Raw genomic sequence first — 26,191 nt, 5'->3', positions numbered from 1 at the left:
AAGATAATTCTACATAAATTCTTATTCAAAGAAAGAATTTCTTTGGTAGCTAAATTATTTCAATATAGAGTTACAGTTATATTTCATTTTCTTAAATTTTACATGTTCAAGTCTATGTACAGTAATGTTTCAATGGGTCGGGGCTAAACTCGGATGGTCGTTTGACATCACTTGATTTCCCTTGTATTTTTTCTTGATTCCATGTCATAGCAAAGATGATTTTGCAATGTGGTTTATCTCTAAATATTGATTCGACAAAGTTTAACTTTGTATAATAATGAAAGGGGTTGTAATCAGACTTTTTCTATGATGTTATTACTATACAATTTTCAATATGACTCTTATTATTATTCGACTCCAATTATATGTGACTATATGCCTTTATCCATGTTCCATGTTGTTTAACTAGCCACGGTGTGACTAATATAACAAGGTTGTGACAATTTTGTTCTGATGGGGTTAAATGAGTATCGTTAAGGGTTTTTTGGTGGAGAAAGACAAAGTCCCCAGTGACCCAAGATGTCTAGAGTTGATCTTGCATTTCCTGTGTATGAAGTAGGTGCCTGTAGAGATGCTTCACATAAGCTGGCAACACACCTAAACATGTGGAAATCCTTCGGCCCAGTGCGCCTAATAAGAGAACATTCTTCTTGTGGAACAATATTGACAGATAGATACTTAAAACACACTAATAGTACAACATAAGTATATTGCAAGCAACTTGCGTTTTCCTTTCAATATCCAGCCTTGTGAATAGTGAAATGGATTCTGACCTTTGAAGACAACCTGTTGCTTTCCACTCTTTGTCTTTGGCAAGGCTGATTAGACAGCCAGACTCACTCTACAAGTTTGGCAATATCCCCAGAGAATGCCAAAACTGCCATATCCAAATCAGTTGGTTTGTCTACATATACATGATAGACACCAACCGTATGACCGAGCACTAAATTTTTGTTGGTTCCTTTAGAAATAGTATTTGAGCGAGCTGCTTCTTTGCCTTCTTTAAAAAGAAGTCCATTTCCACTTCGAATTGCTAATGAAGCTACGTGAATCAGAGCATCTGGTCGGTATTCAAGAATTATAAGCAGCACACCTAAGGGACTAGTTATCCTTTCTAGAATTAGACCATTTGCATGCTCTGTCCCTTTTAGCACAAATAGGAGAACATTCTTCTTGTGGAACAATATTGACAGATAGATACTTAAAACACACTAATAGTACAACATAAGTATATTGCACCGATTGGGCCATTCATGTCTGCAAGAGCTCCCACCGAAACTGTCGGCATATAGTGCTGCTGGTCAATCTCTGAACATCAAAACATAGTATACGAATTCAAAGGCAGCAAAGAACTCTGTGCTTGCTCTTAGCTCTTGCTACCACTTCTTAAAAACTGAAGCCTACGACAGCCCATGTCCAAAGATTTCAGTGCTGCTGGTCAATCTCTGAACATCAAAACATAGTATACGAATTCAAAGGCAGCAAAGAACTCTGTGCAGGGACTAGCTGCTTCGCAGCCATCCTTGTTTATATAGGTGAGCTATGAAGTAATATGGCAGTGATTGACAGATTTGGGGATGCCGCCCTATATTGCACGCGAAGCTGCAAAGGTAAGTTTTTTGTAAACTTAATGTAGATCTGTTGATTTAAAGGAGTATGTATTCTGAGCGTTGTTTGATTGTGGTCCTGATATAGGATTTTCGGGGAACCATGGGAGGGTAGCCGTGCAACGACAAATACATAGCTCTTGAATGCTTGCGACAGACTCTTAAATCCCAACATCCCTCCTCCCACAACATTGTTTGCATTATTAACGAGCCCTCTCTCCAGCTCGATCGCAACCAAATCTATGCTGATATGTAATTAATGTTATGCTCTTTCGACATAATTAACAGCCAACTATTTGAGGTTACCTTGTTTCTGCAACGTCGCTGTTAAACCTCATTTATTTTTGATTGGTTTATGCATGGATAATCAATGGGTATGTTACGTTATATACATGCATTTTTTTAAATAGTCTAATCAAATGGATATATGCGTGGGATCCAATATACATATGAGAATTGAAGTGTGAGTCCTTCTGTGGTTCAATATTTGCATAAGAGAGATGGTTTCCATCTTTTGTTTCTATTTGTGTTATTGTTCTATTATAGGTAAAAAATTCTCAACTCGTGATTTGAAGACTGCAATAGGGGATGCTTTTGGCTCTTTAATTTGGTTGAACTATGTTAAATCTGAGTCTTGGCTATTCTAATCATGGGTAAAAATGCAGATTTGCAAATTTCAAAAGCATGGCGTTTGAAATGATGTGAATTTAATCTGAATGCATGTGATGGTTATCCGTGCTAGGTTCTGAGCAATTTACCATAGTTAATCTCTCATGGACAGTGTGTTGAGGATTGCTTGCTTGTCACAAGGGCATGTGGAATAGACAACACGTGTGTGATGGAGATTGACCAAAAATGAGATGCATTTGGTTCCAATATGTGATTTAATTGCTCCTGTGCATGCATGCTTGTATGGAGTGAGGTCACTTGAGTTCATGCTAATGCCATTGTCGATGTAATTCGAGAGTGTTGTTGTGTTGATCTTCCTAGCTATGTGATTGAGTCTGAGATTTATGGAATATTATTGACACTATTATTGTTGATGAATATTGTGGATTAAACTCTAATCTCTAGTGATTTCTTAATGTGATGTCATTGGCATATCCGGTCAACACATCGAAAACTTCCTAGTAATATGCACCTTGGAGCACTCGACATTAGTGTGAAAACATAAAAAATTCAGGTTAAAACGCCAAGTAATATTATAGAATGTACATCTGATAATTAGATGTTAAAATGGAGAATCCATAAACGGAGATAACTTCCTGGACAGACCGCATGATGTCAAAATTTGGGAATTGAGGTGTGCCTGGAAATTTCATAGCATCAAGGGGAAGGTAAAACTAAAAGACTCACGGGACTGTTTATAATTATGGAAACATGATTCCTTGGGTTAATTTGACCAATTATGATCTAGTATTATTCACAAATTAGTACAAGTGATAAGTATGATTATACTCAAGGAGTGAATAAAGAATTCTAATAGTGTAGTGAAACACTAATCATTGCATATGGCTATGATTGTGGATTTAAAATGTTATAGTGTCTTTAAACCAAAATTAATGATGATGTGAGATAGTGAGGAGGCTCATATGTGTTGAGGTCATAGTGAATATAAGTATTGTGTAATTTTATTGCTACAACTAGAAAAAAAAAACATTTGATGCATATGGAATTATACAATAAATACATTGTAATTAACGATGTTATTAGCAATTCACTCATAGAACACGACATAATATTTATAATTTATAGCCATTTTTATCTTGTTCCATGTTGACTCTATGAAGAACTCTCAATAATTAGTGAAGAGTGCGGGCTAATCATCATAATAAAAAGGCCATTGTTGATATGTGTCACAATAAATCATTGTTGAAATGACCCATATGCGTTATAACAATAATTCATCTATAGGAAAATTTTCTAGTGGGTTTATTTTCATGTAAATCTCCAAAACAGTCATGCTTGAGCATGTGGAGATTGTGGTATCGAAAGTGAAGGAAAAATACATATATATGCACGATAGCATTTAGATGTACATAAAAGGAAATTTGAGCAAAATTGGTATTGTGAATGACGAAGAGAACTTAGAAATATTTTCTTAAAACCTCTAACACAATTTCTACCATTGGATCAACATCCCAAACCATGACATGAACCGGTTGATGAACCATGTGGGAAAACTATATTGAAATTGATTGTTCCAATTATGGTATAGATGCATGGCTAAATAAAATCACCTAATCTTGGAAAGGAAGATTAGATAACAGAGAAAGCCATGGTTGTATCATTGTTTGATTGTTGTATAATACATACACCCATGTGTTGACATGAATTGTAGGTTTTACCATAATCTAGCTGAATGGTCATTCAAATAAACATGTTTTAGAAGGGATCATGCTTAATATACATGTATAGAAAAGAGTCATATGAACCATCCATGTAAGCACTTTATAATGAATTATGGTATTGATAGTCTCTTAGATGTTGAAAGAAAGTAAAAGTGATTGCTCAACAAGCATAAAAATGTTGGTAACACCAATGACCAGTAAGGGGCAGTATGTTCTGTAGAAGAAAAGAGCGTTAAACGAAGAACTTATGAACGCAGAAATAGATATACAAATATTTTATTAATAATAAGATAAATTATAGATGATGCTATTACAATTGCGGGTGCCTGGCTTATATACCACCATGGACACCCTTTGGGAAAGGGCATGATCTTATGATCGTGCCCTTTCGTCTAATTAAAATTAAAATTAAATAATAAACCTAAGTTAGCTAATTTTTTACATAACATTGCCTTCCTCTCGAAAGAATGCTTTGTCCTCAAAGCATAAGTAACGACGGATGGTGTTGAAGAATGATTCACTCTCCCAGAAAGCGTCTTCTTTGGGTAAGTCCTTCCACTTGATCAGATATTCTAAAATGATCAAGGTCGCACACTTTAAAAGGTCTTGGATTAATCTCTCAAGTTCCGTTTTTTGGTGATGTGGATATCGGTATGGCTTGATGTTTACAGGGTCTGACCCTGCCTTGACTTCTATTGTATGCTCAATTTCCCTATTAGGTGGAATCTTCATAGGTAGGTCTTGAAATGTTTTTTCATGCTTCCGAATCAGATCTTGTATCTCTGGTGACTCTTCTCGATTTAGCTTCATCATCTGAGATGATGATACAACTTGATTTTCTGGTGCTTGGAATCCGTGTAGCTTGTACTTTTGACCTCCCCATTTGAATTTTATAAATTGTACTTGATGGTTGGCGGCACAAGTACCTAAAGTTCGTAACCATTGGATACCTAAGACTACATCTACTCCTCCTGACGGTACTGTGAAGAATGGAGACTCTAGATTAAAGTCTTGAATCTGCAAATTGACCTTATGGCATTTCCTTACCTTTTCAATCTTCTTACCATTAGCTACCATCACTTTCATGTTTGGTAAGGGAAATGAAAAGATATTGAGTCTCTTTGCCACGGTTGCATCTAAAAAATTGTGTGTGCTTCCAGAGTCGACGAGAACCACTACGTTGTTCTTATTTATGTGTCCTTTTAACTTTAAAGTCTGAGGTGTGATATACCTGTCATAGCTGATAATGATACTTGTGGAATACTTCCATCATCTAGTTCTGGTGAGAATTTTGGGGCGTCTTCTGTGTCTTCTATGTCATAATATTCACTGTTTGAATCATTGGTTGCTTCACAATTATATAGGTTCTTTGGTTCTTTTCCTTTAGCACATCTATGTTTGGGGTCCCACTTCTCACCACAGCGTTTACATTTACCCTCTTTTATCTTTTGCATTTCCACATTAGATTTTTCATCTTCACGACGATGTGGTGGAACATATCTTGTATTATTTGAGTCCACATATTGGGGTATCCTTCGTCTTGCATAAGATTTTTCCGCTGTTGACCAAAATATTGGTTCGGATTTCTTTTCGGCTGTTTTTTCTTTTCGTCTTGCTACTTCTATAGATGTAATGTCATGCATCTCAAGTTCTACTTGTAAATGGGTTTTGAGTCCCGAGATGTATGACTGAATTAGACGAGATTTTGATAACCCAAGTACTCGTGTTACTAAGGTCTCCCATTCTTGAGTGTATTCATCCACACTTCCTTTTTGTCGTAATTTGATGAGTTTTGAAAAGAATTCTTCTTCCTTTACACCTTGGAATCTTTTGAAGAATGCATATTTAAATTTTCTCCAGCTAATGACATGTGTTGTCTTTTTCCACCACATATACCAATTATATGCTTCTCCTTCCATTTTCATGGATGCATGCCTGAGCTTTTCATCATCGTCATTGATGTCATATATCTCAAAGTATTCTTCTACTTTATTTATCCATGCAACATTGTTTTTTTCATTTCCATCGAATTTAGGCATCTCGACCTTTTCCCTTCGCTGGTATGTTGCTACTGGTTGAGCGAAAAAAGGGTGTTGATTGGTAAAGTTATCCGAGAGTTGCTTGTTTGTAAAGGCTGTGTTACTTGCTTCTTGGTGGGGTGTCGCTGATTTTTTTTGGATTCAACTTTGTCATGAGAGTCTCTGGACTTAGTTGAATCTGACGAGATGTGTTCTTGATTCTCTTCACCTTCTTTTAGTAGTTGTTCGGGTGTACAATTCGACCTTTTACACAGACTTTTCATCATTGTTAAGACCTCTCTGATCCCTGCTTCTGTCTGGACATGGTAATTTTCCATCTTTATTTCTATTCGATTTGTCGTATCGTGAAGATTTTTGATTTCATCAGCTTGCTCCCCAAGCTTGATCTGGAATTCATTTAATCTTTTATTGACCTCATCGTGGTTGCTATTTATCTTATGCTCTGCATCCAACATTTTTTTTTGGAAATCCGCCATTGTCATTGTCGACATTGAGCGGGTTTGCGGGGGCATGTATTTATTTGCCAGCGAAAATATTTTTCCTCTTTTTTTTTTATTAGCTAAAATAAAATTTATATATATCAATTTTAATTAATTAAAATAAATTTAATTAATCAAATTATATGTATTATATATAATATAATTATATATATATTAGTTATATATATCATATGTCATGTTATATATATTATATATATAATATATGTCACGTTATATATATTATATAAAGTAGTGTTATATAACGTTACATATTTTTCACGTTATATTTATTATATATATATATGTTATATAACGTTATGTATATTAAAAATATATATTGGACCGTTTGTAAATAACGTTATATGGTTGACCGTCACAACCCCCCTGCCCAGTCACGTCTTTTTTTTTTGAGCAGTCCGAATAATTTTAACCGTCAATCTGTTGGTGCAAATATTCTGTAGAGATCACACCGTACGAACCAGTTTTAACGCTATGATTCAACAGCGTGACAGAAGTCAATGGAAGTGGACGTCAAAGTGGGCAGCACGATCGACGGTAGAGGAAGAGAGGATATCGGATACGCGGAGTGTAATGACGGTGTCGGAATTTAATCTGTGCAACACTAATCCGAGGAGCAACCTGCTCTGATACCAATGGAGCATAAAACTTCTGGAGAGATAGAAATATATATATATATATATATATATATATATATATATATATATATAGAAATATTTTATTAATAGATGAATAGACAGATGATGCTATTACAATTGCGGGTGCCTGGCTTATATACCGCCATGGACACCCTTTGGGAAAGGGCATGATCTTATGATCGTGCCCTTTCGTCTAATTAAAATTAAAATTAAATAATAAACCTAAGTTAGCTAATTTTTTACATAACAGAGCGTAATTGACCTAATGATTATATTGGTAAAATAGTGTGGAATTGTTATTGTGTTGTGATAGACTGTATGTTTTGTTGGGCATAGTTGGGATTTGTAGAATCAATTTTATGCTGCTATCAATGCTTACAAATATGCATAGCATGTAGAAATTTGGTTCTTCCTACATGCAGGGGATTTGAGTTGCTTGAACTATATTGAAGTTATATATTGATAGCATACATGCTTGGGCTGATATATGCCAATAGTAAATAGGCAAAGTATGCATGACTATGTTAGGAGTCATGCTGGACAAAGAAATTGAAGGTTATTAATCTTACTGACACAAAAAATCTTATAACCAAAAATATTATAGCATGCAATAGGGAGAAAATGCCTTAAAAGTAATGTTGTTTGATTATGTTGAAATTAATAACAAGTAATGCATATGGGTGGAAGATATCATTACTTGAGTGGCATACTTACATATGTTGCCTTCATGAATGCAAGAATCACAATTCTCATAAAACTAGACTATGATTTTGATCAGAGATTAAAATATGGTCATCATGCTATAAAAACAACTTATAAATGGTATAATTGCTATGAAATTATTATACCAAGGTAAAGGATGGTGAGAGTAGGTTATAGTATAAGACTATATAACTGTACAAATTGTGGTCAAATTAATCCTTTGATTAATGCATCTACTTACAATGTGACTTGTTCTTCGGTTGGAAGAAAGTATGATTAAGGGGAAAATTAACCTTAATAGGTTTCAAGGACATATGCTTTTTTTTATGGATATGAATAATAGAACCTATAAGTATCCTTGAGTGAAAAACCATAGTAATTGATTAAGTAACACAAATGGTATGGACCATGGGGTCAATTAAATGATATTTAACAAATCTATTTAAATAGATTGATGTCATAATTTGTACCAAGCAATTTTGAGAGGATCTCTTATTGGATTGCATTGATGAGGTGTCTCGACAACATAAGGAAATGTTGCATGATTCAAACAAGAATTCATAAAATAGATAATTCATCTTTTGATAAAGGGTGATTTAATGTTAAGAATGAGCTAACATGTAAATACCCTGAGATCATAAACACTTACAACTACAAGGAGTGTAGGATTGAAAGTAGTAAAAACTTTCATGCATAACTACACTAAATTATACATGGCCAACAGGTTGTTGAGGCATAAAAAGGGAAAAAGTAAAACATACAAGGTGAATTAATGATCTGATGAATATTAAACTTCAACAACTATGAGTTAATAGTCTGCTTTAGAACATTAAGAAGAAGGTATGATTAAGATGAAAATATGCATGAATCCAATAATATACGACTGATATTATGACCACATGACATTTGGAATTGATTTACACATGACATAAAAACTTTCATAGATGAACCATGATAAATGAATGTTGGTATGATACTAACATGGTGGAAAAATATGTGGATAAAGTTTATGTCATGTAGGTGATATCATGAGGATGGTATTATAAGCTGTACCATAGCGGGACTATGTACAACAGTACATATGGGACCGTATGACTACATATGCTACAAATTTGAAAAACGAAATGTCTATTGGTGTGTATAACATACCTTGTGTGCAGGTATGCATTAGTCATTGGATGGATGTATGGCCAGGTAAACCAACCTGGAGGTTACCCAAGAGAAGGAAAGTAAGTTTGGTATAAGTAACTATGGTTAATCACAGTTTGGCATACATAAAATTAAGATGAATATATGTATATGAATATATATTGTGATCGATAATAAATAGATAAAGGTGGGCTCTAATGGCAGCTTCACTGGCGCGACCGCATCCTGACACAGGGTAGGGCCTCTACAGTAAAGTTGGTACATGCCTCAACTATACTAGGCCCGTTCCCAGCAGGCGCTTGGCTCCACACTATTATGCTCCTCCCGTTCGATGCACGCCTACCATACTCCCCCCCACCATGACTGAAGCTTACCGTTCATCAAATTTTCGCTTCTGTTTGGTCCCCTCCTGTGACGGTTACTCCAGAAAATGGTGGCAGCTGGCATAATCCCTGGGGAAACAATGGAGATCAACCTAATAGACTACTCTGAAAACCCCCTAATTTCGACGAAGCTCAAAGGTGTGCAGAGGTCGCAGAGCCAAGACTTGGAAAGAGGTTGATGTGTATTAAACCAAAAGCACAAGAGGTTTTTATCAACTGGGAGGAGGACTTCTAGTGGCAAGATACCATGGACATGGCAGTGACAGTCCTGGTGGGGAGAGTTAGGGGACGAAATTACTTTGCGGCAAGACTAAAGCAATGGGTCGCGGAAATCTGGGGCCAACATCTGGTTGATCTGCCTTTCGTACAAACCTTTGTCAGCGGCTGGTTTTCTTTGTATTTTGCGTGAACATAACATAAAAATTGGGTATTTTTCTCCTTCTATCATATTGAGCAGGCCCCGATAATGCTAAGGAGGTGGAGTCTGCTATTTGACCCAGACAGAGAACAACTTGGGGCTGGGCCAATTTGGGTCCATCTCCTCGGTCTGCCACTCCATTTATGGACTAAGGACATCTTCAAGAGGATTGGGAACTCTCTGGGCACCTATCTAGATTATGATAGATCATACCTCTCCACTGGGGTTATGGCCTATGCACGAATTCTGGTACACTTGGACATCAGAGGAGGGCTGTAGGAGCAAGTCACCCTACGTTGGAGGAATTACAATCGTACCTAGATCCTTGACTATGAGGGGGTCCCCTTCTAGTGTAGAAGATGCCACAGAGTTGGAAACCTCTACAAATATTTCCCACTTCTAGCAAAATCGAAGATTGGGAACAAGGGGAAGTCATCTCCCTCATTGAAAGCTCAGACACAGGTGGATCACTCGGATGAGGCAGAGAAAATAGACACTGATGCAGCTGGATCCAGGCTGGTCTCGACAACACCGAAGAAGTGCGGGAAAACACCTCTCTGGCCTCCTTCACCTCCATTGACCAGGTCTAAGGCAGTCGCTGGAGTCGCGCTATCTTCAGGTATGTCAATTCCTGACCCTTGCTCTGCATCAATTACTAGTTCTTCTGCATATAATGATATAGCTATCGGACCTCAGCAAAACCCTGTTACCTCACAATCTCACCTCAATCACCTTGAATGTCCCTTAATGCCCCCTCTGCCTACTATATCTTGTAGCCCCCCTTCCTTTCCTGAGAAGGTGCCATTTGAATTGAAACCTGGAACTGATCCCATCCCCCATCGGTACCAACTTCACTTACTTTCTTGGTTCTGAGCTCTAGATGATATAGGCATTGGACTTGTACCTTCCCCACCTTTCCAAAGCTCCCCCGAGGTAGGCCATCCTCCTTGTCAAAAGCTAAACAACAAATAGGGATGGAGGTTGCCAGAGGAAAACAACTTACTCTTGACAGGGTCCTTAGAGCACAGAACCCCCTCGAGCCATCTCCACCATGAAGGTCCTCTCCTTCAATTGCAGAGGGATTGCTAGTCCCGAAAAAAAACTAGCATTGTGAAGGCTTCTCCAGAATGAGTCGACTGATATTGTCTTCCTACAAGAAACCCTGGGTGCTGCTGATGCCATTTCCCCTCTCTTGGAATCTATGCTTCTAGGATGGAATTTTCAAGCCATAGATGTAAATGGCCACTCTGGTGGCATTGCCCTAGGGCATAATCCTTGCTCGATAAAGCTAATAATTACTTGGGGTGGCATTGGATTCATTGGAGCGTATACCTTCTCTACCGATCTGGGAATTGAAATCAGACTGTTGAATGTCTACGGGTCCTTCCATCACTGGGAGGATTTCTGGGAGAATATTCTGACATCATATATCTTGCAACCAGATAATATCATTCTGGGTGGAGACCTTAATTTCTCTATTGGATTTTCTGAGTCTTGAGGGAACCATGCCCAAGTCAACCCTCTATCGTCCTTCTTCAAGAAACTCCTAGAAACCCACAGTCTCATTGACATCCCATCTGCAAAGTTAGTCCCGACTTGGAGGAATAGAATATGTGGGGAGGATAGTCTTGCCAGGAGGCTTGATCGCTTCCTCATCAAGGAGCGATTCCTGGAGCGAGGATATACTTACCGCCAGTGGGTTGGCTCGGGTGGCTTATCAAACCACTTACCGATATACCTTGATATACAGGGAGATATAAGTAAGCCAAGAGCCCCCTTCAAATTCAACTCCTCCTGGTTGAAGGATAATTCCTATATCCACCTTGTCTCAGACTTTTGGAAGGCCCACCCACCTGTTGTCGGAAGGAACATCACTGATGGGTTCGTCGATAACCTAAAGGAACTGAAGAAGCTATCAAATATTTGGGCTCATAACAAGAGGATACAAGAACAAAAATTAAGAGACATTGAAATAGAAATTGTTGATATGGAGGATGAAAGTGAAGGTCTCTTCCCATCAAATGATCATAGGGATAAGCTCACAGCCTTAATAACCAAGAGGGGGAACATCCTCAAGGAAAGGGAGGAAACTTGAAGATTGAGAAGAAGATCAATATGGTTGAAGGAGGGAGATGACAACTCAAAATTCTTCCATAAATTTGCAAATGGAAGAAAGGAAATCAACACTATTTGGAAACTGAAAAATGAGTAGGGAATTGAGGTAGACACCTTCCCTCACTTGGCCACTCTCGCCACCTCACATTTCAAACAGGTCTACCAGGCTCCTCCCAATGCCACCCTAGCAGAGGTTATAAGGGTAGCACAAATTTTCCCTCAATTTATCGATCAGGAGGATGCTATGGATCTGAATAGAGAAGTCACTCTAGGGGAACTGGAGGCCACCTTGAAATGGTTTAAGAGAGACAAGAGCCTCGGTCCAGACAACTGGTCAGTGGAGTTTTATTTAGCTTTTTTTGATATCCTAGGACAAGATTTACTCAAGGTCATCGAGGAATGCAAGATATCTAGACGAATACATGGGGCCATCAACTCCACTTTCATTGCTCTCATCCCCAAATCAGACAATCCATTAACTTTCAATGATTTCTGGCCCATTTCCCTGTGAAATTGCATATACAAAATCATCTCCAAAATCATTGCTAATCACCTCTGCTCCATCGTCTCCACAGACATCTCCTCAGAACAATTTTCCTTCTTGCAAGATCGTCAGATTCATGAAGCTATAGGAACGGCCCAGGAAGTATTGCACTCAATACAAACAAAGAAGATCAAAGGTATGATTCTCAAAGATGATATATCTAAGGCTTTTGACTAGGTAAGCTGGTTATATATCAGAATTCTCCTAACACATCTAGGATTTCTTGTGAGAGTTATAAAATGGCTAATGTGCTGCATCACTAATATATCCTTTAGTTTCCTGATAAATGGTGATGCTTCGCCTTTCTTCCACTCTGAAAGAGGACTCAGGCAAGGATGTCCATTATCACCCCTACTCTTCCTACTGGTTATGGAAGGACTCAGCAGACTGCTTAAGGATATGCACCTTAGAGGTAGGCTCCTGGGCATCAGGATCACAGACATATGCACGATAACACACCTCCTCTTTGTGGATGATGTGTTAATCTTACTTAATGGGGGATTAGGAGATCTGACTACCATACAACACTCTATCAACATTTTCAAAACTGTAACTGGCATGACTATTAATAATTCAAAATCCACCATTACTATATCTGACTGCACCCCACATGAGATCCAGTTCGCACTTCAGAGGTTTCCTTTCACCCTGTTGCAGCTGGAAGAAGGCCTCCAGTATCTAGGATACAGGCTGAAGCCACTCAACTACAAAATAGCTGATTGGACATGGTTGATATCTAAGATAGAAAGGAGACTTAATATATGGTATCACAAGTATCTCTCCAGAGTCGGAATACTAGTGCTTATCAAAGATGTTCTTGAGGCCACCTCGGTATATTGGATGTCACTAGCTTGGATCCCAAGGGGCATCCTTTCAAGAATACAAAACATTTGCTGTAGATTCTTGTGGAAAGGAAAACAAACAGGGAGGATCTTTGCATGGGAAAAATGGGATCTGCTATCCATCCCTAAGAAATGGGGAGGCTGGGGCATTAAAAAAATGGAAGATTTCTCCATAGCACTAGCGGCCAAGCTAGGATGGAAATTAATCACCTCTATCAGTCTATGGACCAAAGTAACCTCCTCAAAATACATTGATCCATTAAGGCTGATGGATTGGCTGAGATAGATAAGATGGAACAAATTGGGGATTTCAAACATTTGGAAAGTAGTACTAAAATATTTGTCACTGATCCGTGACAGACTTACATGGAGAATTCATAATGGGACATCTGTTCGTATCAGCCTTCACCCTCGGATAGGATGCAAGAATGCACACTTATTACCAGAAGGACTAATCCAACACCTCAAAGAGATTGGCATCACCCACATCTATCACATTGCTGACTAGGAGAGATCTACCTTCCTACACCAAGCTTGGAAATCTACCCACAACCTACACTTACCTCATCATTGGCACCATCTCTGGAGGGCATACACAATGGCTCTTACTGAGTCTCACATCCGAATATTGGAAGGGGAGGATGAGATTACATGGGCAATAGCAAAAAATGGTCAGTACTCTCCCAAAGAGGGATATCTACACCTTGCCAATAGACATAGACCACAACATATTGATATATGGTGGAAAGGAATGTGGAAGCTCAAAGCCCCCCTAGAACAAGACTACTCATGTGGTCAATCCTGAACAACAAAGCCCCAACCAGAGACAACCTGATCAAAAGGGGTCAACATGGGCCATTTTGGTGCTGCCTATGTAAAGCCAGCTCAGAAACAGTGGATCACCTATTTCTCTCTTGCCCCATCACCACTGACCTCTGGAATTCTACGCTCTCACACACCCCTACAACCAACTCATGGAGTGGTCAAGCTATCAGGGAGGTTTGGGCCAATTGGTGGACAACAACATCCCTGTAGAAAGCTAGGAACCTCCCCCTCCTCATTAGCTAGGAAATTTGGATTGCCAGGAACCGCATCATCTTTCTGGACACCGCCCCCCATTGGCCCTCCATCACCGCCCGAATCCTTGCCGACTACAATAATATACCTGATGATGATGATAACACTCCACCCAGACATATCATCCCTGAAACCATTGATCACTCCCAACCTTGGGCTTATTTTGACGGATCAGCGCAAGAGGCAGGATGTGGGGGGGGGGGGGTGGGGTGCTGTACTATACTTAACAAACTCCCATTACTATCGCATACAAATGGGACTTGGAGGAGGAACAAACAAATATGAAGAACTCATCACAACCAAACATCTCATTCAATTTGCTATTGAAAAAAATGCAGGAATCTACAAGTGTTTGGTGACTCAAAAATTGTTTGCAATTGGATAAACAAAACTACAACATGTCATGCTTACACTCTGCGACACATTTTGGATGAGGTTCATAGATATATATCATATTTTGACAGTTTTTCATGTCATCATATCTATAGGGAACGAAAATCACTCACTGACTAACTTTGCAAAGAGGCAATGATCCGACCACGCGACATCTGGATGATACAAGAACAAAGAGAAGGGGAGCACTACTAGTATTACCACCGCCCCTATATGGACCATGCTGCACAGGCTCACCAGGAGCCTGATATCATTTGATATGCGACCTGTTTTTCTGTTTATATTTATTCTGCTTATACATATACAACTACATGTTATAGGAAATACTCTCTGCGTAGAGTAATTTAAATTTTGAGAACTAAAAAATACACATTTAAGGAAATATCTCCCTGCGTGGAGAACATATTTATATTTGATTTTATTTTTTGATAGGCTTACAGCCTATAAAAACTACATATGCACATAACATCTACAACATGTAATTTTCCTTAATATTAATGAAAATTACGATTTTTCCAAGGGGAAAAAATGAATATATATTGTGATGTGAAATAATCTGTTATGACCTTGCATGTATATTAATGTGGAAAATATGCTAACTAATGTATTGTATGCAAAGAGACTGCAAGAAATAGGTGTTCGAAAAGAACACAAAGGCTTGAAAGAATGCAAGCAGAGAACATGCATTCCTCACATAAAATAACTGATAAGCAATAACTTCTTTAATAATATTAAGTAACAGATTATGATATTTATCATAGTTAAACTTCTGCATCTATAAATTCTCACAAATGGTTTGAAAAAAATGTTACAGGTAGCTATGAAAGGAGAGCACTCCTTGAGACTGATGTAGCTATGGAAGGAGAGGTGTTGGGAGCACTCCTTGTGATAGATGTACATCAGAAAAATTGCATCAGATGGCAGAGCCATTGATTTAGAAATCAACTACTTGCGAACGAGGACATGATGCAGTGATACACCGAGGACGGTGTAAAATTTAAGGGGGGAGTATGTAACATCCCTCCCTTGTGTACTAATTATTATAAACCTAAGCTAAGTTAAATCTAGGTGTGATATCCTCCCTTGTGTGTTAAATGTTGTAAACCTAAGCTAAGGAAAGCTAGGTTTGATACCCTCCTTTGTGGGTTAAACTATTCAAAACCTAAGCTGAGGAAAGCTAGGTGATATGTAATATGAAAAGCAAATGTGTTTTTAAATAAATTAATAAAATAAATCACTTGGAGGGTGGAGCACCAAGAGAGAGGAGATGCTTTCCAAATCCCATGAGGAATGGGATAGATATGAATCTTTCATGATAAGCTTCTAGATGTGATTCTAGATAAGCTTGGATGGATTGGTTATCCATCAGATGGATGGGAGATAAAGATCCATCAGACATAAAAGCTTTGCGGGAGATATAGGTAAGTTTTTATGTGGAAAAGCATCAAGGGAGATAAAGATCCATCAAACATAAAAGATTTTGCGGGAGATATAGGTAAGTTTTTACGTGGAAAAGCGTCGTGGGAGATAAAGATGAGCTTTTCCGGTTAAGACCTAGGCAAATGGAAAAATTCATATAGTGGGATGCTGCTAATGGTAAATAAATCATGAAAGAGGTTATTGAATACACAATGCATCGATCAATTGAGGATAATGGATCCTTGACAAGATCTTCAGCTCGGGGGGAATCAAAGGTGATTCATGGTTGGGTGGTGGTGCTCCTCCCTCCAAGTGAGATTTAGTTGGTGTCATTTGCATGAAATGGTTGTATGTTGGTCTCTTTCCCTTCATGTGATTATTTTATTTGTTTCAGTATTGGATATGTTAACAGTCTTGGCTTATGTGTTGGTATGATGCTATTTGTATTTCATTCTTATGTGTATGAATGAGTAGGATACTAAATGAATCTAAATGGAAATCTTCTTTATGTTAGTGAAGGAACTTTTACTATTATATAAAGCTTCTGGTTAATATGGCAGATAGTGGTAGATGGTTGCAGATTATCATAGTATAATGTAGGTAACAGAATAATCTATGATGGTCAGATTTTCTATTGCATGTATACCCAATAAGGATCGATTTGCATTCTGTCAATTGCTTAAGAGTAATCTTTATGATGGAAATGATGGATTTAATAATGTGTGAGACTTCCGTGTGCTCTCATATGCATATCGAAGTTATTAAGATAATAAATGGTAGCATGCTTTAGTATTTTGCAGATTTTCATGCATGTGGAACAATTATGGAGGAATGTCTCCCTTAGTATTATCAAAAGGTTCACCATGGTCTATGTCGTGCATAATGAAATTAGATGCTCTTGCATGCGATATAAGGAATTGATGGTATATTATTTTAGTTATGCATATATGGGTCAGTGAGATATCCAGTGAAATTGACTTAAATATCACTAGGTTGCTGACGATACCTAGTATGCCTATAATGAAAAACATCTCTAGTATTGCATCATAACTCAGTTAATAATTGTAATATTTATAACTGTATGAGATAGGTTGCCTGTATAATGTCTGATCTAAGATTTGATCTAATTATGCCAAACCAATTAGTTATGCATGACAAAAGAAAGACTATAATCATGATGGATGATCATGATAGTAGAGTTAATTTATAACCAAGGAAATCTTAATTATAACTAAGCAAAATTTTTAAAAGTTTGGGAATTAGGGGTTATTTCCAGGTAGTCCATGGAGGTACGTGACAAAAAATTTATTGGAAAAAATGAACCTAGGGGAACTAACACCTACTCTAATATAGGAGCATGCAACTCATATATATAACTCTCTTAATTATAATCAAGATGCTTTACCTAATTCCCTAGCTGCAAATCCTTCTATTGAATGTCGAACCGCTACCATTTTAGAGCCATCCATTGATTCTAAAGCTAGTTCAACTCAAGAGCACTCCATGAATTTTTTTGCCATTATACAAGAACCCTCTTCTCCAAAATATATGGCTCCATAATTTCCTTATGGTGATTTTATTGATGTAAGTGAAGGTATTATTGTTGCTCCTTCATCCATAACAAGTGGACTTCAGACTGATCTTCTAGTTAATGTTTCCTCAGAAAATTTGATTGACAAAGTTCCAATGGAAGTTTGTAACTTACTTATTGATCCCATAGTGGTTAATTCTATCCGAAAGATTACTGTCAAAGATTATGAAATAAAAAATTTTGTTTCTCCTAATACTACTTCAATAGTTTTGGCCAAAAACTTTGCTTAAAAATATAGAGGTACAATAGCTGCGAAGAATAAAACAAAAGGTAAAATTCTTAGGGAAGTTATTGAACTAAGGAAAGAAAATGATAGGTTACAAAGGAAAGTACAATAGTTGAAAAATTGGAATAACATAAACTCTTATAAGAGTCATGAGAAGAAAGTTGTAGAACAACTTGAAACTGATGGTGGGAAGGAAATTTTCAAGGTCCAAAATGCCGAGACTCAAAGTGATTCTGCACCTATTTCCATTGAAGCCAAGACCTAAACTAATATTGTACCTATTCTTGTTGAAAGAGGAGTACAAATTGATGATGTACCTCCTTACACTCCATTGATTGAATATGATTTAATAAAGGCGCTGAACAAAACACTGGCATAACATAAAGAGACTATAGATAAATATCAAGGAGAAACATTGCCTCAAGGGGAATATCATAAGATGTTCCAATGGTTTCAACAATTAACAATAATAGAAGATGAAACAGATGCAAAGTTAAGAGTTGCCAAGACTAAAATTCAGGTATTGAAGGAATGTATTTGTAAGGTCATAGGGGAAAGGGATGAATTTTTTTCTATTATTATAGATATCATGGTATGTAGATATCCAACTCGTAATTATGCTTTATTATTAGCTAAAAAATATTTGTTGCTTAGAGTTAAGGGTATACAATGTAGCCTACCTTATGAATTCACCAGTATTATGGATTTCATCACTGTTTTTCATAAGCAGGATCAGAAAACGAGGTATCTCCTATGTGAACTCTACATGCATAAATTCCTTTTGTCAGAACATTTAAATGAAAATTTTGTTCCATTTGTTGGAGATGTCCAAATTCAAGCTTTTAGATCGTTTGCACTAAATCAAATTAAGTGGGAAAAATCTTATCACACATTTCAACAAAATGAACATAATTTTGATCTATGGGTTTGATCAGGTGCTCAAACTTATGCTCAAAAATAAAAGTCATCAGAATGGTGTAGAACGTGAACGACCACGTAGTTCTCATCATCTTGAATCCGGCACAACAAATTTCGTGTGAAATAGAAAATGTATGGCTTCAGAAATGCATTTTGTTCACTTTGCAAACAGGTATTATTTAAAAAAAACGGGGACGACCAAGTCAGCAGTCCGTACTGTTGACTAGGTTGCCCAATTGGCGCTGAATGTGTAGCTGATGTGGCAGTGTAATCTCATCAGTGAATAGTTGAGTGCCATGTGGCACGTTCGTACATGCATGTGTTGGCAGGATGCTATTGGTTGAAGGCTATGTAGGTGGACCAATAAGAGGGTGACACGTGGAAAACCCGGAGGCCGCCATGTGCCCTCTCAAAGGTCAAATAAAATTCTATGTGGGGAGGTCAGGGTTAAAACCACGATCTCACCCACAATAACACCAAGATTTACGACCATGCCTGTAGGTTGGTTCTTGACTAATAGATTTGAGGCGGTTTGATGTTAAAGAATCGGCCCCAAAACAAGCCAGGGTGCGATGTGATGAATCACCCCCCAGCGTACTTAGGTTACGATGCGATAATCAAAATCGCACATCGCAGAAGTGCAGATTCCCGTATATCTATTACCCCCCTAGCTCTTCTGATCGTGAATTGTGATGGATCCCAGATGCGATAAGGTTATGGGTTCCAGTTAATAGTTCCTTCGGGTCCGCCATATCGAAATCGTACATTGCCCCACCGCGTTCACAGACCATAAGACTACCGGTTCTCCGCCGATTGCGATTTGTGATGGAATAGTCAGTGCCGATAGATTATGGACTGCTGCGTGGTGAAATTTTCTCCTAGTTAGTGCAATTTTGGAGCGAAATTGTAGGTTCATGCCGGAAATGGTGCAATTTGTGGAGCGAATATTGAGAGAACTAGGAGAGGTCATAACTTCTTCAGTTTTCGACCAAATTGGATGCAAAAAGAGGCTAGATAACCATTTTTGAGTATTATGGACTCATTGGAGTAGGTTTCAAAAGAATTTGAGCATTGTAAACACATATTTTTACACTTTTGATCATAATAGATAGGCCCAAGCCATTAGAAGCCGGACCAAGGAGACGTAGCCCAGGAGGGGTGAACTCCTTTATCATGTTCATGTTATAATGCGTTTTTGATGATGTTATGTGTTAGCTACCTATACCAATAGGTTTCATATTTCATGATTGACAACGAAAAGTTCCAAATATGCTCTGCTTTGATCATGCAAAGATCACATATTTCCAAGAGAAAACAATCTGTGTATATAGCTTGATGTTCTCTCATTTTTGATGGATGGTCCAACAGCCTAATCTGGATCATGCCATGTTTTGAATTTCCAGTTGTAGAGTAGAGAAAGAAATCTGTCCAAACTGTTTAATCTTGGCAGACAAGTAGTTTAGGTAGAGAAGAAAGGCTCCCAACTGCTTAATCTGGGACCTTGGAAGAAATAAGGGCAGTCTTAGATAGATGATCAAAAGAAAAGCCAATGAAAAGAAAAGGCACATAAGGGTTTGCAAGTTCAAGTGCACCCTCCAAGAAGAAACAAAAAATGCTAGGCAAAGTAGCTGGGTAAGTAGATGGGGTTGCAGAACTGATATTCATTTCAGATTGAATCCTGCTGGTCAAGATAAGAAAAGCAAAGCAAAGAAGCATGTCTAACCTCCCAAATTTTCCCCTCTTCCCATTCATTTACTAACATCCCAAAATCATTTGAGATACATGGAAGAATTGATGGTTTTATGGTGGTTCTTAGTCCTATTAGAAGCCACATTTCTTGTCTAAAAGTCTTTTTATTTTGATCTACTCCCTAAGCTAAGTTATTTTCAAATAAACTTGTTGTTATCTCCCCCCCTCCACTCCTTTCATCCATATTAACCCCAACTTTATTATATAATTCCCCTATGTTACCCTTTTCCCTACTAGTATAACACCATGGTGTATAAACTCCAAACATAGTATAAATATCCCTCCCCTTGGCACTATAGCCAAATAAGTTGTTTAAGGAGACTTCAGTCCACCAGGGGCTGTGGTCAACCCTGTCTTGGGGCTGTTCTAACCTCTGGTTATGAGCAACAACCTTCCCCCTAAGCCCTCACCTTCCCTCTGCTCAAAAAACACAGAAAACCCCTTTCCCCCTGCTAAACCCATTCCTAAAAACCTCTTTTCCCTTATAAAAACCCTTGAAAAACCCAAAAATCCCCAAAAACACATCAAAAACCCTCAACTGTAATGTTTTCCGCCTAAAAATATTAAATTGAGTATTTTAATAGGCCAGCGGGTCCCCCCAACTTGCACGATCCATCAGAGGGCCCGCCAGCCGTCGATCTTCCGCCACCCATGATCTAACGGTGGGCGGGTATTCTTGGGCCCGGATCTGCCGACCTTTAGCATCCGGGGAAAATGGTTTTCCGCCCCGTACAAGGACGCGTGGCAGGCGGTGGGGCTGTTCGGAGCCCCCTCCCCAATACCGCCTTTGGCCCAAAGGTGGTGTGGGGAACCCGCTTACCGCCTCCCCATTACCACCCATTCGGAGCACATCACCCTCACGTCAGCCTGACGTCATGTCGCTTCCGCCCGCCCCCGCGTCCCGTGCCCCTCCACGTAGCCCTGCCACCGCATCTACCCGCCACCGTGTCCTGCCACCCTGGCCTACACCTCAGCAGCCACGTCACCTCCGTACCCAGGCCCCACCATGACGTCATGCTGACGTCATCGGCGGAAAAGCGCCAATAACATGTTTTTTCCAAATTTGTCATTATAAACGACCAAATTAGCCGTTTGCGGTCATTTTCGCGCACAAACGACGTAGCCGTTGTCAACCAGCTGCCGCGAAAATTCGTTTCCAGCCATCAAATTCAAGATTCCGACCGCTACAAGTCAAGAATTCAGCTACATTGAGCCTGCACAGTTCGGCCCGCAGGCCTGTCAAACGTTTTTCCAGGTATTTCACCAGATTTCCCCATTTTGCCCATGCATTCCATTTCTCTGTAAATTCACCATTGAAGACTGGTCAAAAACCACAGTCTAGCTCTGTCTGCTAACTAAGAGTCAGCTAAAGTAACTTGCATTGCCCCCAGAACTAAAAATTGACATTAAAACAGTCGTTCCACGGGCCAGAACCATAAAATTATCCTCAAGGTGCTCGGCATTGTTCCCTTTTGCCGAGTACAGGCCAGCTGCAATTTCTACCAAAGGAAACCTCATACCCTCTGCAACTTACCCTTAGCAATTCACATCCCTGTGAATTTGCAACAAGCTACAGAAACCAGCTTGTATTTTCCACTGAGAAAAACACTTCAGACTTGGTCTACATTTGGCCTACTACTTAAGCTCTTAAAGAACTTGGCAAACCATTGCCATCACCTTATTTCGAAATCAAGTTTTACAATGGCTGCTTCTGCATCCTCATCCCTCAGTGTAGCTCCATTAAATCCACCAAATAAAGAGCTGGAGGCCTTGGCATTTGCTGACAAGGACTATCTTATAGAAGACTTTGAGGGTAGCAGGGACTTCTTGCAGACCTTCTGTCAATTGAGAGAGGACTATAAGGATGGTCATGGTACACATGGGATATGGGAGTCAAACCTACCATACTATTGTCTCCCAGCTGTAAATGTCTTCCCTGAAATCATTCACCTATGTGCTGAAAACTATGATGTGCAGCACAGAGCTATTAGCACTCCATCTGGGAGGATCCTTTTTTACATTAATGCTGAGTCCATCAACAAAATGTTACATTTTGATCAGACAGAGTTGCTGATCCCATTTTCCATGAACTATTTGCTGGAGACTGGTGAAAAGATGACCAGTGAGGAGATTCAAAAGGTCACCAGGACATTCATGAGACCTGAGTGCCAGCCTACAGGGCCACCTCCCTACCTGGATGTCCATTTCAATGATGTAGGCAGGCTTTTACTGGACATGATTGCCTATGTGTTGGGATACAAAAACAGTGAGTATGTGGATAAAACAATGCTGGTATTGCTATCTGCTTACAGCCCACGCCAACCCCCTGCCCGCAAATATAACTTTGCTAAGTTCATAGCTAACAAGATTCATGATCAGTTGAGCAGAGTGGACAGACAGGGGGTCTTCAAGTACTCGGCCTATATTTACCACCTGTTCATGTACTATCATTCTGAAGCCTTCCCATGCTACATCAAAAAGCTGGATCACAGAGGGGAAAGAAGATCTGTCATCTTCTGGACCTCTGTCTATCACAAAGTCACAAATTCACCCTATACCTACTGTCAATTTGTTGACCAATTTGTATACCCAGTCTCTTGCCTGTTGATGAGGTCCCCTCCTCCCAGAATATCAAATGAGATAAAGAAAGCTCTACAGCTTTCCAAAAAATATAAAATAGGTGACTGGTACCTATATGAGAACCATACTGTCATTAGGATCTATGGCTGTGAGCTCTGTCCATACAGGCTCCCAAAATATGTACCTATGAGGTTATTTTCCTTGGAGTATTACAGGCAGTTCATTCAGTCCGACCTCACCCATTTCCACAGTGCCAAAAAGAAGGCCCACTTCAAGTTCAAACACCAGTTGGGTCCCTTCATCATGAACAAGAAAGAAGGGTGGGAAGATGCAGACCTAATCCTTAAGGATAAATACAAGCTGTCCTATAGTTTTCGGTGGGTCCCTTATGACCCTGAAGGTTTCATCACTGCTAGGAGAAACAAGTATAGGCTTATAGGCATTAAGCATTGCCAGTACCCACACATTGAAAAATATGCCAACCTGCAAGAATGGCAGATGGATACTCTAGTTGAAAATATAACTGAGGAAGAGACAATGCTAAAGAATGTGAAGGAGCTTGAAAAAACTATTGACCTAGACTATGTGCAGCAGGTACCTTTCAGACCGCCTTATTCAGTGGGAGAAGGGACCTCAGCCTCAAGGACTGCACCAGTAATAAAGGCATCTTCCACAGCAGCACCAGTATTAGATAAAGGCAAAGGGATAATGGGTACAGAAGAACAAACAATGAAAGAAAAGTCTGCCCCTTCAGGTGAGCAGCAACAAGAGCAGCAACAAGGGCAAACTGCCCTTCCACAGACTGAGCTACCAGCAGCTCCAGCACTGCAAATTCCACCCCCACAAACTGAGCCAGTAACTGCTCCAATATTACAGACCCCGGCACATGAGGAAAGGGGGACAAAGAGAGATAGAGAAGAGTCCACTCCTCTCAGTGGATCCTCCCACCAGCCAGAAGCCAAAAAGGAAAAGAGCAGACTCCCCAGAGGTAGAAGACATTACTGAAGATGTCTTGGACAGTGCAAGAAAAGACAGGGAGGGCAGTCAGCATACAGGTACAAGCTCCTTTCAGCAAGAGCAAACTTTACAGCTCGGTTTGGAGGTGTCCTCTTCTTCCCAACAAAGCAAGAAGCCTAAGAGCACCAAGGCTTCTTTCAAACAAATAAAGGCTCAAAATGAGCTGCTGAGGGCAGAGGTCTACAAGCAATTTATAGATGCTACACCAGCCTAGCAAGAGAGATTAATGTCTGTATATGACATTAAAGAAGAAAAAATGATAGTTAGTCATTTCAGGCCTACAAAACCTCAGCCTACATCAGCTGCAGATTTTGTGAAGACAAGGGTGGAGGTCATGGCCAAAGACATCCATCCCATGGACCAAATAGAACTCCACAAACAAACTGGAGAAATGGTGTATGCAACTTTGGTGGAGAAAGCAACCATGGCCCATGAACTAAAGGAGTCACTCAAAAATACCAACACTCAGTTGGATTTTGAGAAAATGTCCTCCCTGGCCAAAGATAACAGAATAAAATCTTTGGAGGACATCATCATTGATCTTGGACATGATCCTAGTGATCCAAAGGGTGTGAAGGCCCTTATGAAGAAGAAGGATGATGACCTAAATGCATTAAAGAAAAGGTTGAAGCTGCAGCCCACAGAGCACCCTCAAACCGCAGAGCTTCAAAAGCAAAAACAGGTCGATGACCAATTAGACCTCCTAATGCAGCAAGACCAGAGGATCAGGGATTTGGAGAGAGAGCTGGAAGGAGCATTACAAGATAAACAGGCAGAATCCACTTCCCAAGCTCCTCCAACTACTTCAACAACAGCAGCAACTTCAGGGGCAGCAGTGGCCCCTACAACAGAAGCAGCAGGAACAGCAGCAGCTCCAGATGCCAGCCCAAGTGTAGAGGAATTGACCAAGGCCGTCAAAGCAATGGAGCTCCAGGCAAATGAAATAAAGAAGGCCAAGGAGAAGTTGGCAGAACTGGATGCCAAGTATGACAAGTCCAAAGTGACTATAGCAGAACAGGGCAGAGAAATAAAGGCCCAAAAAGAAAAGATAAAGGCCTTAGAGAAAGAGCTGAATCTGGAGACTGCTATGGCCGACATAAAGAGAATCCTATGGGCCAAAATTGGCCAATCCATCAAACAACAATGGAGGTCAATAAAAATAATGCATGAGCAGATGGATTTAATGGGCCAGGCTCAAGCAGAAATTCAGAAGGCCAAGACAGTGCTAGGGAACAGAGCAGAGCAGGCAAACAGAATGATAGACTTCCTCAACAGGCATGAAAGGGAGGAATTGGCAGCTATAGGCATTCCCAACAGAACAGAAGCTGTCCTCTCTGCCAAGAAGGTACTAACTCTCAGGAACTATATACAAACAATGGAGAGGAAGTACTATGAGATGCAAGCAGATGTGGAGGAATACAAAGTCAAAATAGGAGTGCTGCAAGCAAAAGGCCTGCCCAGCTTACTAAGTGGTGCAGGAAAACTGATCTCTCCAGATCAAATGGCCAACAGAATGGCAACCACTATTGAAAATCAGATTATTGCATCTGGCAGTTCATCTGAACAAGCAGGGCCCCCCACAGGATAGAGCTTATATGACAAACTTGGAGGCCTGTTCTTCATTGAGAATGAAGTAAATCACCTGTTTGAAACCCCTCCCAATCTTTATAGACATACAGAGGCCGAGGAAACATTGATAAAGATGCGCAGACATCAAATGCCTAAGGAGGATTGGTGGCAATTTATGCTTCAGATTTTGCCACGGTAGCTTTAGTCATTCGGCCACTGCCAGCTCCAGGTCACTACAAGACAAATAACGTGACAAATGTCAGCAGTTATAGCAGCTAAAAAAGTGACTCATCACGTAGACAATGACAGCTATCCGAGTTTCAGACAGCACATCTCCAGCCGACTCTAACAACCATAAAGTCCAAAT

At 39.4% G+C, this 26,191-nt stretch overlaps 1 pseudogene; it reads right to left on the bottom strand.

Annotated features, from left to right (window-relative positions):
• Positions 1–836: 836 nt before the first annotated feature.
• LOC149265412 (uncharacterized) overlaps positions 837–26,191 on the bottom strand; it is a 39,549-nt pseudogene continuing 14,194 nt past the window's right edge.

The sequence above is a fragment of the Pinus tabuliformis genome, chromosome 6, assembly GCF_031772625.1.
Source record: "Pinus tabuliformis cultivar Carrire ecotype Pingquan chromosome 6, CPIR1, whole genome shotgun sequence".
Classification (NCBI taxonomy): Eukaryota; Viridiplantae; Streptophyta; class Pinopsida; order Pinales; family Pinaceae; genus Pinus; species Pinus tabuliformis.
The sequence above is the reverse complement of the archived record's forward strand: the minus strand, read 5'-3'. Positions and strand labels throughout refer to the sequence as shown.